This window comes from Nerophis lumbriciformis, linkage group LG02 (assembly GCF_033978685.3).
Source record: "Nerophis lumbriciformis linkage group LG02, RoL_Nlum_v2.1, whole genome shotgun sequence".
Lineage (NCBI taxonomy): Eukaryota > Metazoa > Chordata > Actinopteri > Syngnathiformes > Syngnathidae > Nerophis > Nerophis lumbriciformis.
The window spans coordinates 40,457,501-40,484,000 of NC_084549.2; the positions used below are offsets into that span (position 1 = coordinate 40,457,501).

Below are 26,500 nucleotides of genomic sequence, written 5' to 3' on the forward strand. Positions count from 1 at the left end.
GACTGTATCCCTTGCAGACTGTATTGATATATTTTGATATATAATGTAGGAACCAGAATATTAATAACAGAAAGAAACAACCCTTTTGTGTGAATGAGTGTAAATGGGGGAGGAAGGTTTTTTGGGTTGGTGCACTAATTGTAAGTGTATCTTGTGTTTTTTATGTTGATTTAATAAAAAATAAAAAAAACAAAAAATAAAACGATACAGATTAAAAAAAAAACGATACCGATAATTTCCGATATTACATTTTAACGCATTTATCGGCCGATAATATCGGCAGGCTGATATTATCAGACATCTCTGACTAAAATCAAATAACACATAATAATGGACCGATTTACAGCAGTTGAAACTATGTGTGTTATTGTGTGTGTGTGCCTACAAGGGGGTCTCTCTCCACACTGCCAGTCCATCGACACACTCTTCATTAATCATGTCTCCTCACGCAGCTGTACTCACTCACAAGAGCGTACACACACGCGTCCCCCAATTTACCCCCTTTCACAAAACCCATAAATCATTAGTGAAAAGTGCAATTAGCAGCCTCTTGTACACATTAATTATCTGGGAGATGAACAGGTAGCTATGACACCTGCATCACCGCCTCCCTGAGAGACAGACAGAGACGTCCCCTCAGCAGCCCTTAGAGGGCCTCTCTCTGCCTTCTCCTCTCAGAAAGAAAGGCGTCAGGATGGATCTGAGGCAGTCAGTTGTATTGGTAGAATGGGCTGTCGTACATGTTTTAAAGACAAGAACATTACTGTCTGCAGATCCTATGAGAGAAGCAAGACAGGCATCTTGGCATTAATGACATTACATTGGTGTATTACATATTGTGCGACACTGAAGGCTACATGATGAGATATCAAAAGAGCACATGGGTAATATTTGGGAGCTGTCTTTGGAAAGCAGAAAGGCCATTTCACTGAACCGGCACCATTTGCGTTCTGAGGAAATTATATCCATCCATCCATTTTCTACTGCTTGTCCCTTGTCTGGAGGACTGGAGCCTATCCCTGTTGCACTTGGTACACCCAGGACAAGTCGCCAACACAGATAGACAGACAACATTCACACTCACATTCACACACTAGGGCCAATTTAGTGTTGCCAATCAACCTATCCCCAGGTGCATGTTTTTGGAGGTGGAAGGAAGCCGTAGTACCGGGAGGGAACCCACGCAGTCACAGGGAGAACATGCAAACTCCACACAGAAATATGTCCACTAACCGCTGCACCACCATGCTGCCCTACAAGGAAATGAACTGTATAAATCAGGGGTGTCAAACTCATTTTAGATCGGGGGCCACATGAAGAAAAATCTACTCCCAAGTGGGGCGGACTGGTAAAATCATGGCACGATAACTTAAAAATAAAGACAACTTCAGATTGTTTTCTTAGCTTAAACATAGAACAAGCACATTCTGAAATTGTACCAATCATAATGTTGTTGGTTTTTTTTTACACTTACATGTTGCGGTTAATAGTATTCTTTCTTTTTTTGTCGTTATTTATACTTTCTGAATAAATTATGTGATAATGTTCCCCAGTCAACTTATTGGTGTTAATTTTCAATCTATCAAGATACAAAAATTATATCAAAATCAAATTACAGTATTTTATTTATGTAGTTTGATCATTTTCCTTGACTGATGTACTAACATCATGTGGTTTATTTTGTACATATGTAGCATCATCTACAAAGATACAAAGAATTGCTATTGCTACATCTAGTGGACACATTTAGAACAGCTGTTTCTTTCATTCAAAAATTCCAGGTTAATTTTTATACTTAGCAAACTCATCCCTCAGGCCGGATAAAACCTGTTCGCGGGCCTGATCCGGCCCTCGGCCTGTATGTTTGACACCCCTGGTATAAATAAATGTGCGATAAAATCAATTGTAAAATACAAAGTGACCTAATAGCATAGTTAATAAATACATATGAAAATATCCGTTTAAACTACCTTGGCCACTGGAAAAGTAGCACCTGTTGCTGTCCCCTCTTCCTAAAATTAGACTTTTTCATGAAATATAATCATTTAAATCCATCAGAAATGGTATATATTTGACATATTCTTCTTACTGCTTATGCCCACTGTACTATACATTATTTTGTTACAGAATAGATAGGGCTATCAAATGATTAAAATATTTATTTACAATTAACTGATAATCGCGATTAATCACAAACGGAAGTTTATTTTACCTTTAAAAAGTATCCCAGACCATTTTTTAATTTTCAATACTATCAATTAGGGCTGCAGCTGTCAATTGTTTCATCCATCCATCCATTTTCTATACTTCTCATTCTCTTTAGGGTCACAGGTTAGCTGGAGCCTATCCCAGATGACTCCGGGCGTGGTATACCTTAGACTGGTCGCCAGCCAAACGCAAGGCACATCATTATTATTTCAGAAATTGATCAGTTTATTCGATTAATCGAGTAATCGGATAAAACACCCTTTAGACCCACATATTTTAGGGAAAATAGTTGAAATAAGAACATGTTCTGCTTGTCATAACATTCATTCTTTTTTTCCAATAAATGCATATCATCAACATTTAAATTCCACTTTTAACATACTGTAAATTCCGGACTGAACACAGTGGCTAATAAAACGGTGCAGCTAATTTATGGATTTTTCTTTGCTGACAGCCAGCATGCAAAAAGTAAAAAAAACAACAAAACATGCAAATACACTGAATACGTGTGTAATTGTTTTAGGACGAGTTTGATCACTGCAGGTACTGTGGTGCTCCCTATCCCGCCTGTTTAGAATAGTGCTTTTAACTGGAGGTAAAAGTGACGTTCGGTCTTCTAGCCGTCAACAGCGTTGCTACATGTGTGGATTCTTCATTCAAGCAATATTTTTTAAGTTTTATAATATAACTAAAACAATTCATACTTACTAAACTGTTCCATGTGTGATGTCTGTAGGAGTGTTTTCATGCATATTTGTACGTGCATGTAATAAAGCTTGCGTCGTTAGCATGAGCTAAGATGCTAACACGTTTACAACTGTCATTGTTCGTATTATTAAATTAAAATGTCATTCTGCTTGTATTGTTTCAGTTTCTTAAAATTACCAAGATGTCACCGTGGACTTATTGAGTCTGTTTAGCTGATTGGAAAGCTAGCTTTCCGCAGCTAGTGGGTCTATGACGATGACATCTGTTTTGTTTGATCAGCCGTTTTACTGCCGAGTTACAGACACCGTTTGGAAACAATCAAAGTATGTAAATAAACATTTACAGAATCTTTCTGTGTAAATAACTAATTTCAAAAAGTATATAACTGCGGTTTATAGTCCAGTGAGGCTAAGACATGGAAAAATTCATTGAGATTTCTGTGTTATTACTGTCTACTTCACTAACTGGTTCTTTGCTATCATTTTTCATATCATATTTGTACTAATCATATTTTATAATGTTGTTATGTTGTTGTTTTCACTACAATTTCCCCCTCTGTCCTCCTTTTTTTCTTCTTTTTTTATTTAGCCTTTATTTAACCAGGTAAAAAAAAATCCCATTGAGATCAAAGATCTCTTTTTCAAGGGAGACCTGGCCAAGAGGGCAGCAGCAAGGTTACATTAAAAACAGTAAACAACACATAAAGCATCACATTTACAACATTACAACTTGCTCACATGACACATGTGCATACAGACAGGGTAGACTGCAATCCTTTCACAGAAGATTTAAACTCATTTAATGTAACAAGGGTTTGAAGTTTAATATTCGATTGTAGGTTATTCCAAGCCTTCGGTGCTGAAAACCTAAATGCTTTCTTGCCCAGTTCAGTTCTTACTTTGGGGACGACAAATTGCAGAACATTCATTGAACGAAGATTGTGACTTCCTTGTTTCTTTGTTAAAAGACAAGACAGATAAGATGGAGTGATATCCAGAATGGTTTTGTAGATGGTTTTCTATCCCCTCTTGCTCCGGTCCGGCTGCGCCAAAAATTAATATAAATCCATTTTTATAAAGTCAAATACAAATAGGGCAAGAAGAGAAATATCCCACACTTCTCTTTTGTAAAGTACATTTGTACAGCAGACATGGGCATCTACATCAACAATATGATTTGCCTGAGTGGCTGGACAGGACAGGAAACATATTTTTTATTCCAAAATTTAGTGGGTACGGCTTGTATACAAAACTCTCCACTGTTAGCTGCCACACATATATAGGCACCCTTACACCACCGTTCTCATTATGTCAGCGTATTTAAAGTTCCGGGCAATTCATGCGGTCCGGATTTTGTCAAATTTGAACTACACCCATTAAACGATCAATCAAAGCAACACAATATAAATCAATGTTTTTTTTGTAATTAAATTAATCGATTACCGTATTTTTCGGAGTATTAGTCGCACCGGAGTTTAAGTCGCACCTGCCGAAAACGCATAACAAAGAAGGAAAAAAACATATATAAGTCGCACTGGAGCCCGGCCAAACTATGAAAAAAACTGCGACTTATAGTTCGAAAAATACGGTAATTGATGCAGCTCTTCTATTACCGTGAGACAGGATATTGTCCATTTATTACACTGTATGCTTTTCTAAACAACTCAACACAAAATGGACACTCACAAGATACACACGGGCTGAGAAGACATCAAATCTAATATAATGTCATACATGTTGACAAATGATCAAGTGTGATTAGATGACACTGACATTACCCTACTCTTGAAAACAAACCGTAAGTACAGTTGTGAAGTGAATTATATTTATATAGCGCTTTTCTCTAGTGACTCAAAGCGCTTTTTTACATAGTGAAAGTTGCTGTTTCAAACCTTTTTTTGGAGGTGATATTGTGCTGAGAAGAGATTGTAAAACATTTTTGCTAGTGTTGACGTTACTTGTGAACACTGACAAAGTTAACAATCAACTAGATGAGTGACCATCCCCCGATTTAGATAATAATCTAAATCGGAATTAGATTTGATATCCCGCTTTTCTATTATTAGATACTCAAAGCGCTCACAGAGAAGTGGGAACCCATCATTCATTCACACAAGGTGGTGGTAAGCTACATTTGTAGCCACAGCTGGCCTGGGGTAGACTGACAGAAGCGAGGTTGCCAGTTTGCGCCTACGGCCCCTCCGACCACCACCCTTCATTCATTCACTAGTGTGAGCAGCATCGGGGCCCTGCCCAAGGATACAACGGCAGCGATTTGGATGTCAAGAGGTGGGGAGCGAACCGGCAACCCTCATGTTTCTGGCACGGCCGCTCTACCCACTACGCCAGGGGTCGGGAACCTTTTTGGCTGAGAGAGCCATGAAAGCCAAATATTTTAAAATGTATTTCCAGATTTCCCTCGCCCGGACGCGGGTCACCGGGGCCCCCCTCTGGAGCCAGGCCCGGAGGTGGGGCACGATGGCGAGCGCCTGATGGCCGGGCCTGCCCCCATGGGGCCCGGCCGGGCACAGCCCGAAGAGGCAACGTGGGTCCCCCCTCCAATGGGCTCACCACCCATAGCAGGGGTCATAGAGGTCGGGTGCGATGTGAGCTGGGCGGCAGCCGAAGGCAGGGCACTTGGCGGTCCGATACTCGGCTACAGAAGCTAGCTCTTGGGACGTGGAACGTCACCTCGCTGGGGGGGAAGGAGCCTGAGCTAGTGCGCGAGGTGGAGAAGTTCCGGCTAGATATAGTCGGACTCACTTCGACGCACAGCAAGGGCTCTGGAACCAGTTCTCTCGAGAGGGGCTGGACTCTCTTCCACTCTGGCGTTGCCGGCAGTGAGAGGCGACGGGCTGGGGTGGCAATTCTTGTTTCCCCCCGGCTCAGAGCCTGCACATTGGAGTTTAACCCGGTGGACGAGAGGGTAGCTTCCCTCCGCTTTCGGGTGGGGGAACGGGTCCTGACTGTGGTTTGCGCTTATGCGCCAAACCGCAGCTCAGAGTACCCACCCTTTTTGGATTCACTCGAGGGAGTACTTGAGAGTGCGCCCCCGGGTGATTCCCTCGTTCTACTGGGAGACTTCAATGCTCATGTTGGCAGCGACAGTGAAACCTGGAGAGGCGTGATTGGGAAGAATGGCCGCCCGGATCTGAATCCGAGTGGTGTTTTGTTATTGGACTTTTGTGCTCGTCACAGATTGTCAATAACAAACACCATGTTCAAACATAAGGGTGTCCATATGTGCACTTGGCACCAGGACACCCTAGGCCGCAGTTCCATGATCGACTTTGTAGTTGTGTCATCGGATTTGCGGCCTCATGTTTTGGACACTCGGGTGAAGAGAGGGGCGGAGCTTTCTACCGATCACCACCTGGTGGTGAGTTGGCTGCGATGGTGGGGGAGGATGCCGGACAGACCTGGCAGGCCCAAACGCATTGTGAGGGTTTGCTGGGAACGTCTGGCAGAGTCTCCTGTCAGAGAGAGTTTCAATTCCCACCTCCGGAAGAACTTTGAACATGTCACGAGGGAGGTGCTGGACATTGAGTCCGAATGGACCATGTTCCGCGCCTCTATTGTCGAGGCGGCTGATTGGAGCTGTGGCCGCAAGGTAGTTGCTGCTTGTCGTGGCGGTAATCCTAGAACCCGTTGGTGGACACCGGCGGTGAGGGATGCCGTCAAGCTGAAGAAGGAGTCCTATCGGGTTCTTTTGGCTCATAGGACTCCTGAGGCAGCGGACAAGTACCGACAGGCCAAGCGGTGTGCGGCTTCAGCGGTCGCAGAGGCAAAAACTCGGACATGGGAGGAGTTCGGTGAGGCCATGGAAAACGACTTCCGGACGGCTTCGAAGCAATTCTGGTCCACCATCCGCCGCCTCAGGAAGGAGAAGCAGTGCACTATCAACACCGTGTATGGTGAGGATGGTGTTCTGCTGACCTCGACTGCGGATGTTGTGGATCGGTGGAGAGAATACTTCGAAGACCTCCTCAATCCCACCAACACGTCTTCCTATGAAGAAGCAGTGCCTGGGGAGTCTGTGGTGGGCTCTCCTATTTCTGGGGCTGAGGTTGCTGAGGTAGTTAAAAAGCTCCTCGGTGGCAAGGCCCCGGGGGTAGATGAGATCCGCCCGGAGTTCCTTAAGGCTCTGGATGCTGTGGGGCTGTCTTGGTTGACAAGACTCTGCAGCATCGCGTGGACATCGGGGGCGGTACCTCTGGATTGGCAGACCGGGGTGGTGGTTCCTCTCTTTAAGAAGGGGAACCGGAAGGTGTGTTCTAACTATCGTGGGATCACACTCCTCAGCCTTCCCGGTAAGGTCTATTCAGGTGTACTGGAGAGGAGGCTACGCCGGATAGTCGAACCTCGGATTCAGGAGGAACAGTGTGGTTTTCGTCCTGGTCGTGGAACTGTGGACCAGCTCTATACTCTCGGCAGGGTCCTTGAGGGTGCATGGGAGTTTGCCCAACCAGTCTACATGTGTTTTGTGGACTTGGAGAAGGCATTCGACCGTGTCCCTCGGGAAGTCCTGTGGGGAGTGCTCAGAGAGTACGGGGTATCGGACTGTCTGATTGTGGCAGTCCGCTCCCTGTATGATCAGTGCCAGAGCTTGGTCCGCATTGCCGGTAGTAAGTCGGACACGTTTCCAGTGAGGGTTGGACTCCGCCAAGGCTGCCCTTTGTCACCGATTCTGTTCGTAACTTTTATGGACAGAATTTTTAGGCACAGTCAAGGCGTTGAGGGGATCTGGTTTGGTGGCTGCAGGATTAGGTCTCTGCTTTTTGCAGATGATGTGGTCCTGATGGCTTCATCTGGCCAGGATCTTCAGCTCTCACTGGATCGGTTCGCAGCTGAGTGTGAAGCGACTGGGATGAGAATCAGCACCTCCAAGTCCGAGTCCATGGTTCTCGCCCGGAAAAGGGTGGAGTGCCATCTCCGGGTTGGGGAGGAGATCTTGCCCCGAGTGGAGGAGTTCAAGTACCTCGGAGTCTTGTTCACGAGTGGGGGAAGAGTGGATCGTGAGATCGACAGGCGGATCGGTGCGGCGTCTTCAGTAATGCGGACGCTGTATCGATCCGTTGTGGTGAAGAAGGAGCTGAGCCGGAAGGCAAAGCTCTCAATTTACCGGTCGATCTACGTTCCCATCCTCACCTATGGTCATGAGCTTTGGGTTATGACCGAAAGGACAAGATCACGGGTACAAGCGGCCAAAATGAGTTTCCTCCGCCGGGTGGCGGGGCTCTCCCTTAGAGATAGGGTGAGAAGCTCTGCCATCCGGGAGGAGCTCAAAGTAAAGCCGCTGCTCCTCCACATCGAGAGGAGCCAGATGAGGTGGTTCGGGCATCTGGTCAGGATGCCACCCGAACGCCTCCCTAGGGAGGTGTTTAGGGCACGTCCCACCGGTAGGAGGCCGCGGGGAAGACCCAGGACACGTTGGGAAGACTATGTCTCCCGGCTGGCCTGGGAACGCCTCGGGGTCCCACAGGAAGAGCTGGACGAAGTGGCTGGGGAGAGGGAAGTCTGGGCTTCCCTGCTTAAGCTGCTGCCCCCGCGACCCGACCTCGGATAAGCGGAAGAAGATGGATGGATGGATGGTATTTCCATGAGAGCCATATAATTTTTTTTTGACACTGAATACAACTAAATGCGTGCATTTTTAAGTAGGACGAACATTTTTAGAGTATAATAAGTCCCTCATTCTTTTTAATAACATTGTTATTCTGAAGCTAACCAGTAATAAATAAAATATTTCTTACCATTAATGCGACTTCTTGAACAGGTGCGGTAGAAAACGGATGGATGGATTAAAATGCATGAGAATGTTTTATATTTTGAATGTTATTTTTAACACTGTGATTACCAGCGGAATTATTCATTACTTATCTTGTTAAGTAATGTCAGCTAAGATTTATCTGAGAGCCAGATGCAGTCATCAAAAGAGCCACATCTGGCTCGCAAGCCATAGGTTCCCTACCCCTGCACTACGCCATACCGCCCCACTAGATGACTTCGCTGAAAGTACGTGTTTTGTAAATATTAACAGAAAGAGTAAGATGTTATAAAAAAGGCAAAATTATAACAACGCTCCCGAAACACCGTTTTAAAGATCACCTATACTGTCACAGGCGGTGAGGAAAGGGGCAGGCAAAGGGACATGATGTTTGCTGCGCTTTATTTTTGGGTGGGACACATGCTTCTGTCTCCAATGTTGGAGGGGACACGCCTGTGATCTGGAGTTTCTTTTAGGATGAAAAAAGCTCATCTTAAAGAAAAAAGTTGGTACATTTGGCACATGTGACCACGTCAGACTGCCAAGCTATATTTTTTTGGAATTCTCGTCTTTTCAGCACCATTCTTGGTCTATTTCCCTGTGTTTGTACTCTCTCTCACAAGCTGTCAATGAGTCTGACAGACGTGTTGTCAAGGTAACGCGTGTGAGAAAAGCAACTTGCCACTGCAGGCAGCTTCGGCGGAGGGACAGCGTCTTTGCATCCACATCAAACGCGGCCATATTTATTACAAAGAAAACTCACGGAAAGCGAGTGCTGTTAAACATTTTTTTGTTTCAACTCAGTATTATTGTGTTAACTTAAAAAAACAACAAAACTACTTATTTATATAAAATTCACACTTTAGTCGGGTCTTTAAGTTTTCTTACCCCGTTAAATTTTTTTTATACTCCACAAGTCACATATTTGTTCCTGTAAACTAGAGATGTCCGATAATATCGGCCTGCCGATATTATCGGCCGATAAATGCGTTAAAATGTAATATCGGAAATTATCGGTATCGTTTTTTTTATTATCGGTATTGTTTTTTGTTGTTGTTTTTTTTATTATTTTTTTATTTTTATTAAATCAACATAAAAAACACAAGATACACTTACAATTAGTGCACTAACCCAAAAAACCTTCCTCCCCCATTTACACTCATTCACACAAAAGGGTTGTTTCTTTCTGTTATTAATATTCTGGTTCCTACATTATATATCAATATATATCAATACAGTCTGCAAGGGATACAGTCCGTAAGCACACATGATTGTGCGTGCTGCTGGTCCACTAATAATACCAACCTTTAACAGTTAATTTTACTAATTTTTATTAATTACTAGTTTCAATGTAACTGTTTTTATATTATTTTACTTTCTTTTTTATTCAAGAAAATGTTTTTAATTTATTTATCTTATTTTATTTTATTACATTTTTTTTTAAAGTACCTTATCTTCACCATACCTGGTTGTCCAAATTAGGCATAATAATGTGTTAATTTCACGACTGTATATATCGGTCGATATCGGTATCGGTTGATATCTGTATCGGTAATTAAAAAGTTGGACAATATCGGAATATCGGATATCGGCAAAAAGCCATTATCGGACATCCCTACTGTAAACAAATATATCTGAATTGCAATGACTTTCTTTAACTTGTGGAGTGTAGTGAATTCAATTCAAATTCTTCAAATGTATTAAATTGAAATTCCAAATTCAGAGTTTTGCACAAGCCTGGTAACTATATCGCCTACCCTGACACGTGTATGCTGCGTGCGGCGTGCCTATGACTGCGTGTGAAGTTCAAATCACTGTCACGTAGACACATATCAGCTGGAGTCCAAAACGCCCCTTGGCGATCGCTCTCTGTGTTAGTATTTGTGATTATGTGTCAGCCATGTAGAACAGTGCCCATTACTTCCAGCCAGTGGGGCCTCCCAGTCTGAGTCGGTGTGGTTCAAGAAGGGCAAATGCGCCGCATTCATCAAACTCACACTGCGGGGGTCATAGGAGAGACTCACACACTGTGAATGAGGGATGGCACAGCATGGGATACAACCCCACGCTCCACTGTCCACCCTGTCCCACCATCCATCCACTGTGTGTGTGTGTCCATATGTCAAAACCTAGTCAACATGTTAAAGCATATATATATAGATATATAGCATAGCTCTTATAGCATAGATATATAAAAAAAACTATCAATGATCATTAGGGCTTGAACATGAGACCATTTGCAACTGTGTTTACTTCAAAATGGCTTAGTCAAGAAAAGTTTTAGAAGAAATAATAATGCATCATTGTTTGTTTTTATGCTGCAACTTTATTTTTGTTGTGCCTTTTTATTTGAGTTCATTACCAGTCCTGACGATGACAAGCTTTGCCACTCTGACACAAACTCAGGAAATAAAAAATAATATACATTTTCTTCATGTTAAATAATGTTTTCGTTAGTGCTGTCAAATGATCCACACATTTGATCAGACTACTTACACTTTTGAATTTGGATTATTTACAGGATATTACTTGCTTGCATGATTTAAAATAACTTTAAAGGGGAACTGCACTTATTTGGGGGGAATGTTGCCTGTCGTTCACAATCATTATGACAGATTTTTTTTAATGCATTCTAAATATTAAATAAATTCGATCAAAAGTCTGCTTACAATGTAGCCTATGGAAGCCTTTCTGCATATAGAGCCCCTAAAAACATTCAAACACCTTTATTAGGGTTTTATATAAATGATGTAAAAATATATGTAATGTAGTAACAGGAACAAGTGCTTTTCGTGTCGTCCTCGCAAGTTCCAGGTCCTAAATGGCGGTCAATGTGTCCCAATTTATTGGATTATATCAACAGCCATCTGCTTTTCAGGTGAGATGCATGATTTATGATCTACAATAAACTTACATTGAGCAGGGGAATGAGGAAGCAGCTGATCAGTCAATGATGTTAACATCGGCACACAGGAAGTGATCACTGCACCGCTATAAATAGTTTGTCTGCGTTAGCGCTTATAATATTAATATAACTAATACTTGGTTAATATTCAAGTCACGAAATGTAAATGGAATTTTGTTGGCACTTTTTGAATGGTTATTTATCGGATTTTATGGGCGAAACAGTGGAGCTCCCGCTGTACGTGGACTTTTATTTAATATCTAGAATGCATTTAAAAAAATCCAACCGTCATGTAATAATGTCATAATGATTGGTAAAATCCCAAAAATTCCCTTTAGAGAGCCCAATATTTGAACACAAATTAAATTCTATTGTCAGAATGTCCACACAGGAAGATTTTTCTAAAAATGTTTTACTTGTTTTTCCGGTCTGGCTCTTATCAAAGGTGGACACTTCCCTTCTCTCTTCCTTATCTCGCCTGCTTTTGCTTTTTGTTTTAACTTTATTGGAGCCTCTTTTTGCACTACTCTCCAAAATCTAAACAAGGGAATTGATCAACTGTCCTCTCAACGAAACTGACAAGATCTTCTCGACAGGGCAACCTTCTCGACAGGGCAACCTGCCTGTCCTGACGGAACATTTGTTGCTAATGGGCAGACGGGGGACTCTTGGGAGAAGTGGAGGGTCGTGTACCTGACAATTCTTTTAGGCAAGGACGTTGAAGATATCTACCTATTCGGAATCATGACAACAGAACATCTGCTAATTGGACTCAGCGTTGCCCTAGTTTTTCGCCAAATTTGGAAGATGCTGGCAGTTGTTTAAGGAGCCCTTTTTGTGATTAATTACATGAGTTATCTTGATATATTTGACAGCCCTGGTTTTATTCAGCTATATTCCATTCACTTACATCACATGTGTCACACTCAAGGACTTGGGGCTGGATTGTCCCGCCACATGCGTGCGTCAATAAAGCACTAAATGTACTTGTTTTTTCAATGTTGACAGAAAAAAATGCATCACATGCAACAGCATATCTTCCAAACTTTAATTATATCTGATTTTCCAAGCATTTTTTGTTATCAAAAATGAATACTTGAATTAGGGTTGTACGGTATACCGGTATTAGTATCGTACCGCGATACGAATGCATCATATTTAGTACTATACCACCTCACCGTCGTCACGTCGTGTCATTGCTGGTTTTCAAGCAGACGAGCATGTTCGGCGGCACACAATCACGGAGTACTTACAAGCAAACACAGTGTGTAGACAGAAAAGGGAGAACGGACGCATCTTGGCTTAAGAACTAACAATAAAGGTGAAGTTATAACACTGAAACGCCCTCAGGAAGAGATGCTTTAAGTCATGGCTAGCTAGCTCGCGGCTAAAGTCCAGCCCCAGTTGGCAGTGTTTTAGCGACTTCTGAATCACCAATCCTTGCCTCCATGGCGACAAATAAAGTAAGTTTTTTTTACAATTTTCATCCCTGCAGGACGAGGAATAGCTAAACATGTTTCATACACACCGTAGCTCACCGGCGTCAAAATGTAAACAAATGTCATTGATGGATCTACACCAAACATCCACTGTAATGATACCAAGTACAGGCACGTATTTAGTCGATACTACTATGATTATGTCGATATTTTTTGGCATCACAACATTTTCTTTAGTTTTTAAAAAATTCATATTATGTTTATAAACTCAGTAAATATGTCCCTGGACACATGAGGACTTCAATTTTGACCAATGTATGATCCTGTAACTACTTGGTATCGGATTGATACCCAAATTTGTGGTATCATCCAAAACTAATGTAAAGTATCAAACAAGAGAAGAATAAGTGATTATTACATTTTAACAGAAGTGTAGATAGAACATGTTAAAAGAGAACGTAAGCAGATATTAACAGTAAATGAACAAGTAGATTAATAATTAATTTTCTACCACTCGCCCTTAATTATTTTGACAAAATAACAGAATGGAAAATGACACAATATGTTACTGCATATGTCAGCAGACTAAATTAGGAGCCTTTGTTTGCTTACTTACTACTAAAAGACAAGTTGTCTTTTATGTTCATTATTTTATTTAAGGACAAACTTGCAATAAGAAACATATGTTTAATGTACCCTAAGATTTTTTGTCAAAATAAAGCCAATAATAACATTTTTTGTGGTCCCCTTTATTTAGAAAAGTACAGAAAAGTATAGAAAAAATGTTGGTACCGGTACCAAAATATTGGTATCAGGACAACACTAACTATCTTTACGGCACCTTGGCTTAAGATTTTATTGCAAGTAATTTATACATCTCTTTGTAAGAAATGTAATAATTAAACATGATTGCCCATGCAAATTGTTTAACGAGGCTGTTATACATTTATATTCAAACATATTAACGTTACAAGCGGCCATCTCAGGCTGCTATAATTACGTGGCCTCAATAAAAACAAGTTTGACACCCCTGTCTTGTATTACACCCTCCTGAGAAGCAGTGTCATCTGCAGCGCACATTTTGCAGACTATTTTCTTCCCCGATATGTGTATCTGATAAAACAAATATCCCAAAAACAAATATTTATCAGGAATATACACTGTATATAGTATTAAAATACAGACTTGTGTATACTTTGTCAGCATTAGTAAATCAAATCAACTAATTATCTCGGTACCTATACCCGCCTACAAATACTTGGCTACATTACACACATATTATAAGAGGTGGGACAGTGATTGAAAGAAATAGGGTGTACTATAAATAAATGAAGTGGGTGGAAGAGTTAATACAGCAGATGAGTAGCATATGGCTGTGTGTACATGCTATCTACGTTAAGTGAATGTTGAGTAATTCATTCAGGTGAATGGAAAAGACCGCATGCCAACATTTCACACTACATTTAATCCGGGGTCAATTAAGCATAATGCTCTGCTGCTGTGGCGAGTAAGTGCTTTAAAAATCAGTTTATATTGGTTCAAGGCCTCTTGACATTATAAAGCCAGCAGTAGTTTGTCAACCAGAAATGACCTTGAAAGTTGTGGAGGAGGTGATGTGAGATGATGCAGCTCAATATCACACAGGGGGAAGATGAAGAAGTGTCTGGGTAAAAACTACCCTGTCAAGAGCTGGAATTTCCGACTTTGCTCCAATGAGAAATCGGATCCTAAATCAGGGAGGCAGTGATAGTTAAGCCTGGGAGTTGAGGGGTAAAAAACGTGAATATGAGGTGTTCGGCCCCTAACTGTCCCTCTCAACATCCTGGTGAGTTGTCCGCCACCTGTAATTGTGCTTTGATTTACGTCTTGTCAAATATCCTCTGTGACAACACCTGCTGCCGTTAAAAGCCATCAATAAATGTTGGGGTGAAAGGTCATTTAATTTGATTTTTACACCTCATACTTGGCTTTCATTGCAGGGGCTGTATTTCCCCCTTTTTATGGGACCTTCATTATTTTGTGTGGAAAAACGATAAAGTCACCGACAGGGGGGGTGGCCGATTGGTGCTAGGAGGAGACCCGGCCATACAATGCTCAAATCTACAGTGCACTGCCATGCTGAACACCTTGACAACTGAATTATGAGGATGGTAAAAAAGTTAAACAAATACGGCAGCACCTTGGTTTTCATTAGTAATATACTCAAAACAGACACGATCAAATTGTACAAAAACTTAAGCCATTTTTCCCCATTAAAAAAATAATGCAGATCCAATTAATCTGTTCCAGACACCCGAAATTATTAAAGGCCCACTGAAACCCACTACTACCGACCACGCAGTCTGATAGTTTATATATCAATGATGAAATCTTAACATTGCAACACATGCCAATACGGCCGGGTTAGCTTACTAAAGTGCATTTTTAAATTTTGCGCGAAATATCCTGCTGAAAACGTCTCGGTATGATGACGCCTGCACGTGACGTCACAGATTGTAGAGGACATTTTAGGACAGCATGGTGGCCAGCTATTAAGTTGTCTGTTTTCATTGCAAAATTCCACAGTATTCTGGACATCTGTGTTGGTGAATCTTTTGCAATTTGTTCAATGAACAATGGAGACAGCAAAGAAGAAAGCTGTAGGTGGGAGGCGGTGTATTGCGGCAGGTGGTGTGCCGGATAACGCACCCCCGCCGTAGAATGCACCCCTTGACTGTTGTGCCGGATAACACAGCCGGTGTTTCATTGTTTACATTCCCGGAAGATGACAGTCAAGCTTTACCATTGGCCTGTGGAGAACTGGGACAACAGAGACTCTTACCAGGAGGACTTTGAGTTGGATGCGCAGACACGGTACCGTGAGTACGCATGCAGCTGCGGTTTCCAAACATTTGATCGCTTGCCCGTACGTGCGTGCCGCTATGTGCATGTCACGTACGTAACTTTGGGGACTTTGGGGACATATATGTGCTGTATGAACTTTGGGGAGGTGAACGGTACTTTGGGCTGTGGGATTGAGTGTGTTGTGCAGGTGTTTGAGTTGTATTGGCGGGTTACATGAACGGGAGGGGGGAGGTGTTTGTTATGCGGGATTAATTTGTGGCATATTAAATATAAGCCTGGTTGTGTTGTGGCTAATAGAGTATATATATGTCTTGTGCTTATTTACTGTTTTAGTCATTCCCAACTGAATATCAGGTCCCACCCGCCTCTCACAGCATCTTCCCTATCTGAATCGCTCCCACTTAGCCTCTAATCCTTCACTGTCACTTTCCTCATCCACAAATCTTTCATCCTCGCTCAAATTAATGGGGAAATCGTCGCTTTCTCGGTCCGAATCGCTCTCGCTGCTGGTGGCCATGATTGTAAACAATGTGCAGATGTGAGGAGCTCCACAACCCGTGACGTCACGCTACTCATCTGCTACTTCCGGTACAGGCAAGGCTTTTTTATCAGCGACCAAAAGTTGCAAACTTTATCGTCGATGTTCTCTATTAAATCCTTTCAGCAAAAATATGGCAATATCGCGAAATGATCAAGTATGACACATAGAATGGACCTGCTATCCCCGTTTAAATAAGAAAATCACATTTCAGTAGGCCTTTAACACAAAACACATTTTTCAAAATAATTATAGTTTTACATGCAAACATGGTCACACCTTAGTACTTTGCCATGAAATCTTTCTTGAATTTAATAGTGTTTCTCACCTTCATCAAAAGGCTGGCATTCATGGTGTGTTATTTTGCAGCCATACTCAATAAAAAAAAGCACAGAGACTCGGGGTGTAACTGTGTTAGTTAGCAAGGAACTACAGAGTCAACCAATGATGATGTCATTGGTGGGCTGCAGAGCTGAGGGGGAATGACTTCCGAGGGGAGATTAGAGCAGTTTGTAATAAAGACACGCTACAAACACAGTTATTATTCACTGCGTGAGTTTAACAAAAGATTGAGTGATCAATATGTAATTCTTAGCTTGACTGATACGCGGGCAAAGAGCTCCTAGTTTGGTCATAGCATAACCAAGACGGTATATAAAAATCAGGGCAAACATTTTCTGCAAAAAACTAATCTTACAAAAAGTGGGTCGCATAAAAACAGAGGTGCCACTTTATCAGGAAACTGACAAGTATTTTTAGAAGACTTGAACCTTGCCTATAAATTAAGGGTGCCCAATATGAGAAATTATGACATCCTATTGATACATTCAATAACATAAAAAAATTACCTCAATAAAATGAGGTGAGATGCCCAGCACTGTACTGTAGATGGGTTAAAGTGAGCAAATCAAGTGCTCCTTTTTTCCTTAAGTACTGTAAACTTAGCTCACTGTAAACACACATAGTGTCAACCGAGTGGCACGTCTTCAATGATTAAGAAGTGCTCCTTGCACCAAATGTTTTGCAAACTTTCGGTGAAGAGAGGAAAAAAAACATTAAGCTTCAACACATCAAACCTTAGCAGCCACCTAAAATGTCAGCATTGCTACGACGGTGTTTTGTTACTATGACGCCTGATGCTAAAGAAGCTGTCCCAAAGCCAGGTGTGCACAAACTACAGTTGAATCAAAAGTTTAAAAATAATACCGTGGTACCTCAACTCAATAGTGTTTTGAGATAAGAGCCGTCTCCTAGCTAATTGTTATGCTTTAAATTGCAAACAAAAATGTGAGCTCCAAGCATCCCCACCATTAGTTGGTGTAGCACATGTCACGTCTGGCCTTACATACGAGCAATATCTTATAGGTAGAGAACCACATAACTTTGTTAAGACAATATCTAAACGATCTATCTAATCTATCTAAATCAATGAAAAAATTAAAAAGTTGCTAATAGGTGCTTTAAAAAAAAAAAAAAAACATTTACAGTATTTATTGGATTTTTGACATATACAGCCCAGAATTACACATAAACACATGTCAAATGTTCTTTTTTCCCCTCTCTCAAACAAGTAACTTACAAATATTATATATCAAAAATTTAAAAAAAATACATAAACATGCATCAGCCAAATAAGTACAGGCGGATATTGATATGACGCTACGGACAACTGCACTCCTGAGTGTCCCCAACACGGTGCAGCAATACACAAAATCAGACAAAAGGCTCATCAATTATCTACCTTTCAGTCACTTTTCAATCGGGGTTAAATTTGAGATCAGTCTCTTTTACATATATTAGGAAACCACCTCATACTTCCTGAAACTTCACAGAACAACCAATCAATGTCTACCGTATTTCCTTGAATTAGCGCCGGGGCGGTAATTAATTTAAAACCTCTTCTCACTCCGGCGCTTACCAAAGGCAAGCGGTAAATTTAGGCCTGCGCTTTTAAATATAAAACCTCTTCTCACTCCGGCGCTTACCAAAGGCAAGCGGTAAATTTAGGCCTGCGCTTATAAATTTGAGTGTAATGTAAGGATACCATCATGAAAAGCACATTTAATAAAAAAACATTATTGTGGTCTTACCTTTACTTATAAATGAAGTCCATGGGCCGCTCCTTCTGAACAAAAGCATCGATAACTTGTTTATAGAAGTCTTCCTTATCTTTCTTCAGTTTTAAAAGTCTCTCTGTCTCGATGGAGATCTTCCTTTAATTATTACCTCCTGCTTCGATTGAAAGTCCAGTTTAGAAAACTGTTGTTGTCACTTCTTCTGCAGCCGAGTAGTCGCTAGAATGATTCCTGGGATCACTAGCGCCCTCTACCACCATGAGGCGGGAGTCATTTAATGACTCATATTTGACACACGCAGCTATATTAATAAAACATTTTTACTGTTCTTTTTAGCATATTCAATAGCTTGGACCTTAAATCCTACTGAATAGCTCTTTATCTTCTTCCCTTTAAGCGATTTTAAATTATTGAAATTAGCCTCCTACGTTTTGGAAAATGATGCCTTGAAAGGTGAAGTGTCACTCGTGACGTGACGAGTTTGACCCGGCGGTAAAACGAGGCATATGCTAATTATTCTGCGAAACGAGTTTGACCCGGCGGTAAAACGAGACATGCGCTAATTATTTTGCTAAACAAGTTTAACCCGGCAGTAATTCTAAGCATGCGCTAATTCTAAGCATGCGCTAATTATTTTGCGAAACGAGTTTGACCCCGCGGTAAAACGAGGCATGCGGATAATATATACCCGGCGGCAATTCAAGGAAATACGGTAATTTTTATCCAATTTAGGGGAAAATAGAATATCTCTAATCCAGCAGGTGTGGCTGGGAGGCACCACAGCCTTCAAATTCGAGCCAACAAAGTAGTAAATGCTACCAAGTTCTTTTTGGATTTACTAAGAGAAGATGACAGAGGGGCCACCACAAACAGTCGGCTTAGAGGATTCAGTTAAAAACTTTTCGCCAATTACCAAAGACAAAGTGTTAAAAATTTTACGGTAATGTGTTAAAAATTTCACACATAAGTCGCTCCTGAGTATAAGTCGCACCCCCCGCCAAACTATGAAAAAAACTGCGACTTATAGTCCGAAAAATACGGTAAACAAAAAGTCTGACTAAAAAAATATTTAGATATAAAAATGCCTTTTTCTGATTAAACCAGTGGGTGTGTTTATTCTCCCAGTTGAGACTAATAAAGACTTGTGTGAGTGCCTGCAAGTCCTCATTTCAGGGAAAGATTATTGTTGTGCTGCATCAGATAGTGAAACTAAAGCCAGTCACTGCTCCTTCTCAATGTTGTGTTTCAACTTCTATGCTAGTGATAGTCGTATTTCTTTATGTTGTTCTTCTGGGCTGCACTTCCAGCTGTGTAGGGGGACGAGGCACAACACAAATGAACATTTTCACACAAACATAAACAAATACACACACATTCATAGACACACACAGGATCACAGTTAATAAAGGAGGATTGCTCTGTGCAGGATTAGACCGAGCATCGATGCTTCCCTACTGTTTACTATTGCGGTAACTTCTAACAGACAGTTCCGCCATGTTTGATCGAGGAAATATTCTAAAAGCTGATCACCGCGATTGAACTCAAATTAATCGCGATCGACGATCACAATCATATAATCGCCCAGCCATAAGCTCTCCTCAGATAGGGTCACGCCTAAGTCACCCTCCTAGAGAGACCTAATTGAATTTAGAGACTCAGGGCGTAAATGAAAAAAACATATTGTAAATACTATTGATGAGGTTTTTGACGGAGAAGCAACTGAAAAAACTGTGGAAGTCCACTCTCCTAGGTAAATGCTGTACATTATTATTACATTATTTCATAAAACTACTGTAGTTTTTTAGTAGTAGATTACATTGTATTGATTTTGAAACAATATGTATTATCTAAAAGTAAGTATTTCTTTTTAAAAGACATAACACTTTAAATTGTGCTGTTTGGGGGGGGGGGGGGGGGGGGCAAGCACCACTTAAATTGAGAGATGTTGATTTGAGAAATAAGGGTTTTGAGTTGAGAGCTCTGTCACAGAACAAATTAAGCTTGTAAGTTGAGATACGGTATGCAGTTGATGAATAAATTATTGGTTATTGGTACCGGTCTTGAAAGTAGGAAGTTATGTGTATTAGAGATGTCTGATAATGGCTTTTTTGCCGAGATCCGATATTCCGATATTGTCCAACTCTTAATTACCGATTCCGATATCAACCGATACCGATATATACAGTCGTGGAATTAACACATTATTATGCCTAATTTTGTAGTGATGCCCAGCTGGATGCATTAAACAATGTAAAAAGGTTTTCCAAAATAAATCAACTCAAGTTATGGAAAAAAAATGCCAACATGGCACTGCCATATTTATTATTGAAGTCACAAAGTGCATTATTTTTTTTAACATGCCTCAAAACAGCAGCTTGGAATTTGGGACATGCTATCCCTGAGAGAGCATGAGGAGGTTGAGGTGGGGGGGGGGGGGGGGGGGGGGTAGCAGGGTGTGTATATTGTAGTGTCCCGGAAGAGTTAGTGCTGCAAGGGGTTCTGGATATTTGTTCTGTTGTGTTTATGTTGTGTTACGGTGCGGATGTTCTCCCGAAATGTGTTTGTCATTCTTGTTTGGTGTGGGTTCACAGTGTGGCGCATATTTGTAACAGTGTTAAAGTTGTTTATACGGCCACCCTTAGTGTGACCTGTATGGCTGTTGATCAAGTATGCATTTGCATTCACTTGTGTATGTGGAAAGCTGTAGATATTGTGTGATTAAGCCGGCACACAAAGACAGTGCCTTTAAGGCACGCTCCCAATATTGTTGTCTGGGTGGAAATCGGGAGAAATTCGGGAGAATGGTTGCCCAGGGAGATTTTCGGGAGGGGCACTGAAATTCGGGAGTCTCCCGGGAAAATCGGGAAGGTTGGCAAGTATGACTGGGAGACGCGACTGCTCTGTACTTCTCCCTACGTCCGTGTACCCCTCCGTACAGCGGCGTTTTAAAAAGTCATACATTTTACTTTTTGAAACCGATACCGATAATTTCCGATATTACATTTTAAAGCATTTATCTGCCAATAATATCGGCAGTCCGATATTATCGGACATCTCTAATGTGTATCTGTTTGGAGAGAAAATACAGTACTGCAAATCCATACCGTACTTTAAATCAAAATGAATATCATAATAAAATAAATTAGGCGTATTGTCCATGCATGGAAGCTACATGACAAACATACAAGGACAAAACCCAGAAATCATTCATTTCAATCCGATGGTCAGCTTCTGTGTTGCTACTTGAGAATTCTGACAGGAAGAATATGGGGAGCGGCATTATTTGATCTTTTTTTTTTTAAATGTGCCTTTCATGTTGAAGGAATCTCCTGGCTTCAGAGTAATGGTGCGGGCAATGCTGCCAGCATTGAAAAAATGAGGCAGGTCAGACAGCGAGGTTCATCACTTACTAGAGCTCGCACACGCCGCCTCCTCTCTCCGTCCCCCATCTGCCGACACCACGCTGATAAAGTTACAATAAAGAGATACTGAAACAGAATCAATGTGAGCGGAAGAGGGGGACGGCCCTGTGGGTGTGTGGCTGTGGTACAAGGAGGATCTATGTGGAGACTTGCACATACATGAGAAGCACGCACACGCACACACACACACTTCCATCTCTCCACTGGAGCAGAGCCCTGCCGTGCCCCTCGACGCCACAAGCGCCCGGAAAATTTAATCTTCCCAAATACTCATCAGGGCTCTCCATCGTCCCACCGTGACAGCGCCGGGGATAATTAATTATACAATTTCGATGGGAATATCGACTAAACAAACCTATTAATCATAGCAAAAGTCAATAGGCATGGACACATTCAATCATGTCCCAGCCAATGATTACTCCTCTCAAAATACAATAATTATTTTCAAGAGCTGCCTCGAATTAAATTTCTGTCAAGCTGGTACAAGTCTTGCAGTTGATGAAGGGTGCAATGATTTTTTTTTTTTTTTTTTTACCCTTTCCAAGTCGTGGCGCGCAAGGAGGGATATTTATCCATTTAGAAAGGTAGTTTGTTTTATAAGGATCATTACATGGCGTGTTTGACTAGACCATGACCATCAGATTATCTCTAAAGCCCCCATTATGTCATCTGTCTTGTCTGACTGGACAAAGAGGAGGAGGAGGGAAGAAGGAGATGTGAGGAATAGCAGCAAGCACCAACAGTTACCCGGTATAAGTAATGCTTGCACATTTATACTTAATACATTCTACTGTTTCTCCATACTGTAGTGTACAATATGCATATTTCACCCTTCATTTTACTGTTTTTTAAAGATGAAATAACTACTGGTACATAGTGGGTAACATACAGAACACTCAATGGCCACTAAGGTAACTCATTTACCACTTATACTTTTTAAATACAATTTCAGCCCCATTTCCACAAAACAGTTGGTTTAGTAAAATATGATATTTTTAGTCTTTTCATTTTTAAATGTTGTAAAAAGTACCAAAGTAACCAATCTATGCTTTAACACGCCAACATCATGAAAAAGTGTTGCATTTTGATTAGTGCTGTCAAATGATTACTTTTTAATCAGACTAATCACACATTTTATTTTGGATTACTCATTAATCACAGGTAATTATTCGCTTACATAATTTTAAAAAACTTAGAAAAAGACCCTAATATTTGGACAAAAATAAATTTTTATTGTCAGAATGCCATACAGAAACATGTTTTAATGTTTTACATACAAACCCCTTTATTTATTACAAACCCCGTTTCCATATGAGTTGGGAAATTGTGTTAGATGTAGATATAAACGGAATACAATGATTTGCAAATCCTTTTCAACCCAGGGACGGCGTGGCGCAGTGGAAGAATGGCCGTGCGCGACCCGAGGGTCCCTGGTTCAATCCCCACCTAGTACCAACCTCGTCATGTCCGTTGTGTCCTGAGCAAGACACTTCACCCTTGCTCCTGATGGGTGCTGGTTAGCGCCTTGCATGGCAGCTCCCTCCATCAGTGTGTGAATGTGTGTGTGAATGGGTAAATGTGGAAGTAGTGTCAAAGCGCTTTGAGTACCTTGAAGGTAGAAAAGCGCTATACAAGTACAACCCATTTATCATTTATCATTATATTCAGTTGAATGCACTACAAAGACAAGATATTTGATGTTCAAACTAATAAACTTTATTTATTTTTTTGCAAATAATAATTAACTTAGAATTTCATGGCTGCAACATGTGCCAAAGTAGTTGGGAAAGGGCATGTTCACCACTATGTTACATCACCTTTTCTTTTAACAACACTGAATAAGTGATTGGGAACTGAGGAAACTAATTGTTGAAGCTTTGAAAGTGGAATTCTTTCCCATTCTTGTTTTATGTAGAGCTTCAGTCGTTCAACAGTCCGGGGTCTACGCTGTCGTATTTTATGCTTCATAATGCGCCACATATTTTCGATGGGAGACCGGTCTGGACTGCAGGCGGGCCAGGAAAGTACCCGCACTCTTTTTTTACGAAGCCACGCTGTTGTAACACGTGCTGAAAGTGGCTTGGCATTGTCTTGGTGAAATAAGCAGGGGCGTCCATGAAAAAGACGGCGCTTAGATGGCAGCATATGTTGTTCCAAAACCTCTATGTACCTTTCAGAATTAATGGTGCCTTCACAGATGTGTAAGTTACCCATGCCTTGGGCACTAATGCACCCCCATACCATCACAGATGTTGGCTTTTGAACTTTGCGTCGATAACAGTCTGGATGGTTCGCTTCCCCTTTGGTCCGGATGACACGATGTCGAATATTTCCAAAAACAATTTGAAATGTGGACTCGTCAGACCACAGAATACTTTTCCACTTTGCATGAGTCCATCTTAGATGATCTCGGGCCCAGAGAAGCCGGTGGCGTTTCTGGATGTTGTTGATAAATGGCTTTCGCTTTGCATAGTAGAGCTTTAACTTGCACTTACAGATGTAGCGACCAACTGTATTTAGTGACAGTGGTTTTCTGAAGTGTTCCTGAGCCCATGTGGTGATATCCTTTAGAGATTGATGTCGGTTTTTGATACAGTGCCGTCTGAGGGATCGAAGGTCACGGTCATTCAATGATGGTTTCCGGCCATGCCGCTTACGTGGAGTGATTTCTCCAGATTCTCTGAACCTTTTGATGATATTATGGACCGTAGATGTTGAAATCCCTAAATTTCTTGCAATTGCACTTTGAGAAACGTTGTTCTTAAACTGTTTGACTATTTCCTCACGCAGTTGTGGACAAAGGGGTGTACCTCGCCCCATCCTTTCTTGTGAAAGACTGAGCATTTTTTGGGAAGCTGTTTTTATACCCAATCATGGCACCCACCTAGTTCCCAATTAGCCTGCACACCTGTGGGATGTTCCAAATAAGTGTTTGATGAGCATTCCTCAACTTTATCAGTATTTATTGCCACCTTTCCCAACTTCTTTGTCAAGTGTTGCTGGCATCAAATTCTAAAGTTAATGATTATTTGCAAAAAAAAAATGTTTATCAGTTTGAACATCAAATATGTTGTCTTTGTAGCATATTCAACTGAATATGGGTTGAAAATGATTTGCAAATCATTGTATTCCGTTTATATTTACATCTAACACAATTTCCCAACTCATATGGAAACGGGGTTTGTAAATCACAATTATTGAAATTCAACGATTTGGTGCATTTGTAAACAGCTAAAATGTATGTACTGTATGTATAAAGCAAACTATAACCTGCTACTCAAGAATGTACAACAATTCTTCTCAAAAGAGGAGAAATATAAACTTAGAGGAAAATCTAATTTAAAACATTTGTATGCTCGTACAACACTTAAAACTTTTAGTATATCAGTATGTGGAATTAAATTATGGAATGTATTAACCAAAGGAATCAAACAAAGCACCAATATGATTCAGTTTAAGAGACTGTTCAAACTACAAGTGTTCACAAAGTACCCAGAACAAGAATTATGATGAACATCTTGAACCCTTTTTTTTAAATTGAGACAAAGATTATTTATGTATTCAATATTTATTTGCTTACTATGGTATATTATTTATGTAATATTTATTTGTTCACTGTTGGGATACAACTGCTATGGTATGAAAAGGGGTAGGATTAAATAAGCTCTACTTCTTCCTACTCCTTTTCGGACGTGCTGTAATGAAACAACTGGATATGTGTGATACATTACATTGTATCATATGCATGTTCGAAATAAACTGAAACTGAGCTTGTAGGTGCGTCTTATTTTTTTTTCAAGACTTGATAACAGTTTAACTTAAGTCCTATCGGAGTAAATCAGTCGGAGTCTCCTCACTCATCTTTGCCGTGACCTGATCGCCGAATTTATAACAACCCACACCGTCTTATAACCATCCGCAGTCAAAGTAAAGGAGCATATGAAGCCAAAATAAACTGCGTGAATAAACTTTATATGTCCATAACTAATACAATATTTTTGGGGATAAATCACCAGAGTTAACTCATTATTTTTGACTACCCTAATCTTGATACGGTATATACCGTATTTTTCAGACCATAGGGTACACCGGATCATAAGGCGCACTGCCAATGAGAGGGTCTATTCAGGTCTATTTTCATACAAAAGGCGCACCGGTTTATAAAGTGCATTAAAACATTACCTTGTGGCCTAAATAACATGTAATGGTGGTTTTTGGTCAACATGTTGCATAGATCATGTTTTACAGATCATCTTCAAGCCGCTTTCTTGCGTGACGTAAGCAAGCATACATGGGAAACGTGCTATATCTCACTCTCAGTAAAAGTGAATTAATACACTTTGCCTGACAACATTTTGCTTCAGAATTGCACATTTTCTGCATGTATAACCAATAATACAAATTAAAAAAAACATTTTGCAGTAAATAGCAGCATTAGTTTAGTATTCAAGTTAATATGGTGACAATGAAATCAGGAAGCAATAATACATTGGAGGCCGACACCACAGTTGACATACTTCACACAAAAGTCATAATTTCTCCGTAATTGCCGGGCCGAAGCTAGTAAGAATTTTGGCAAAATGTGGGAAATAAGT

General features: G+C 40.9%; 1 protein-coding gene across 2 annotated transcripts in view; it reads right to left on the reverse strand.

Moving 5' to 3' along the window:
- Nucleotides 1-26,500, reverse strand: part of inpp5a (inositol polyphosphate-5-phosphatase A) — a 408,597-nt gene that overhangs the window by 55,805 nt on the left and 326,292 nt on the right. The window lies entirely within an intron of this gene.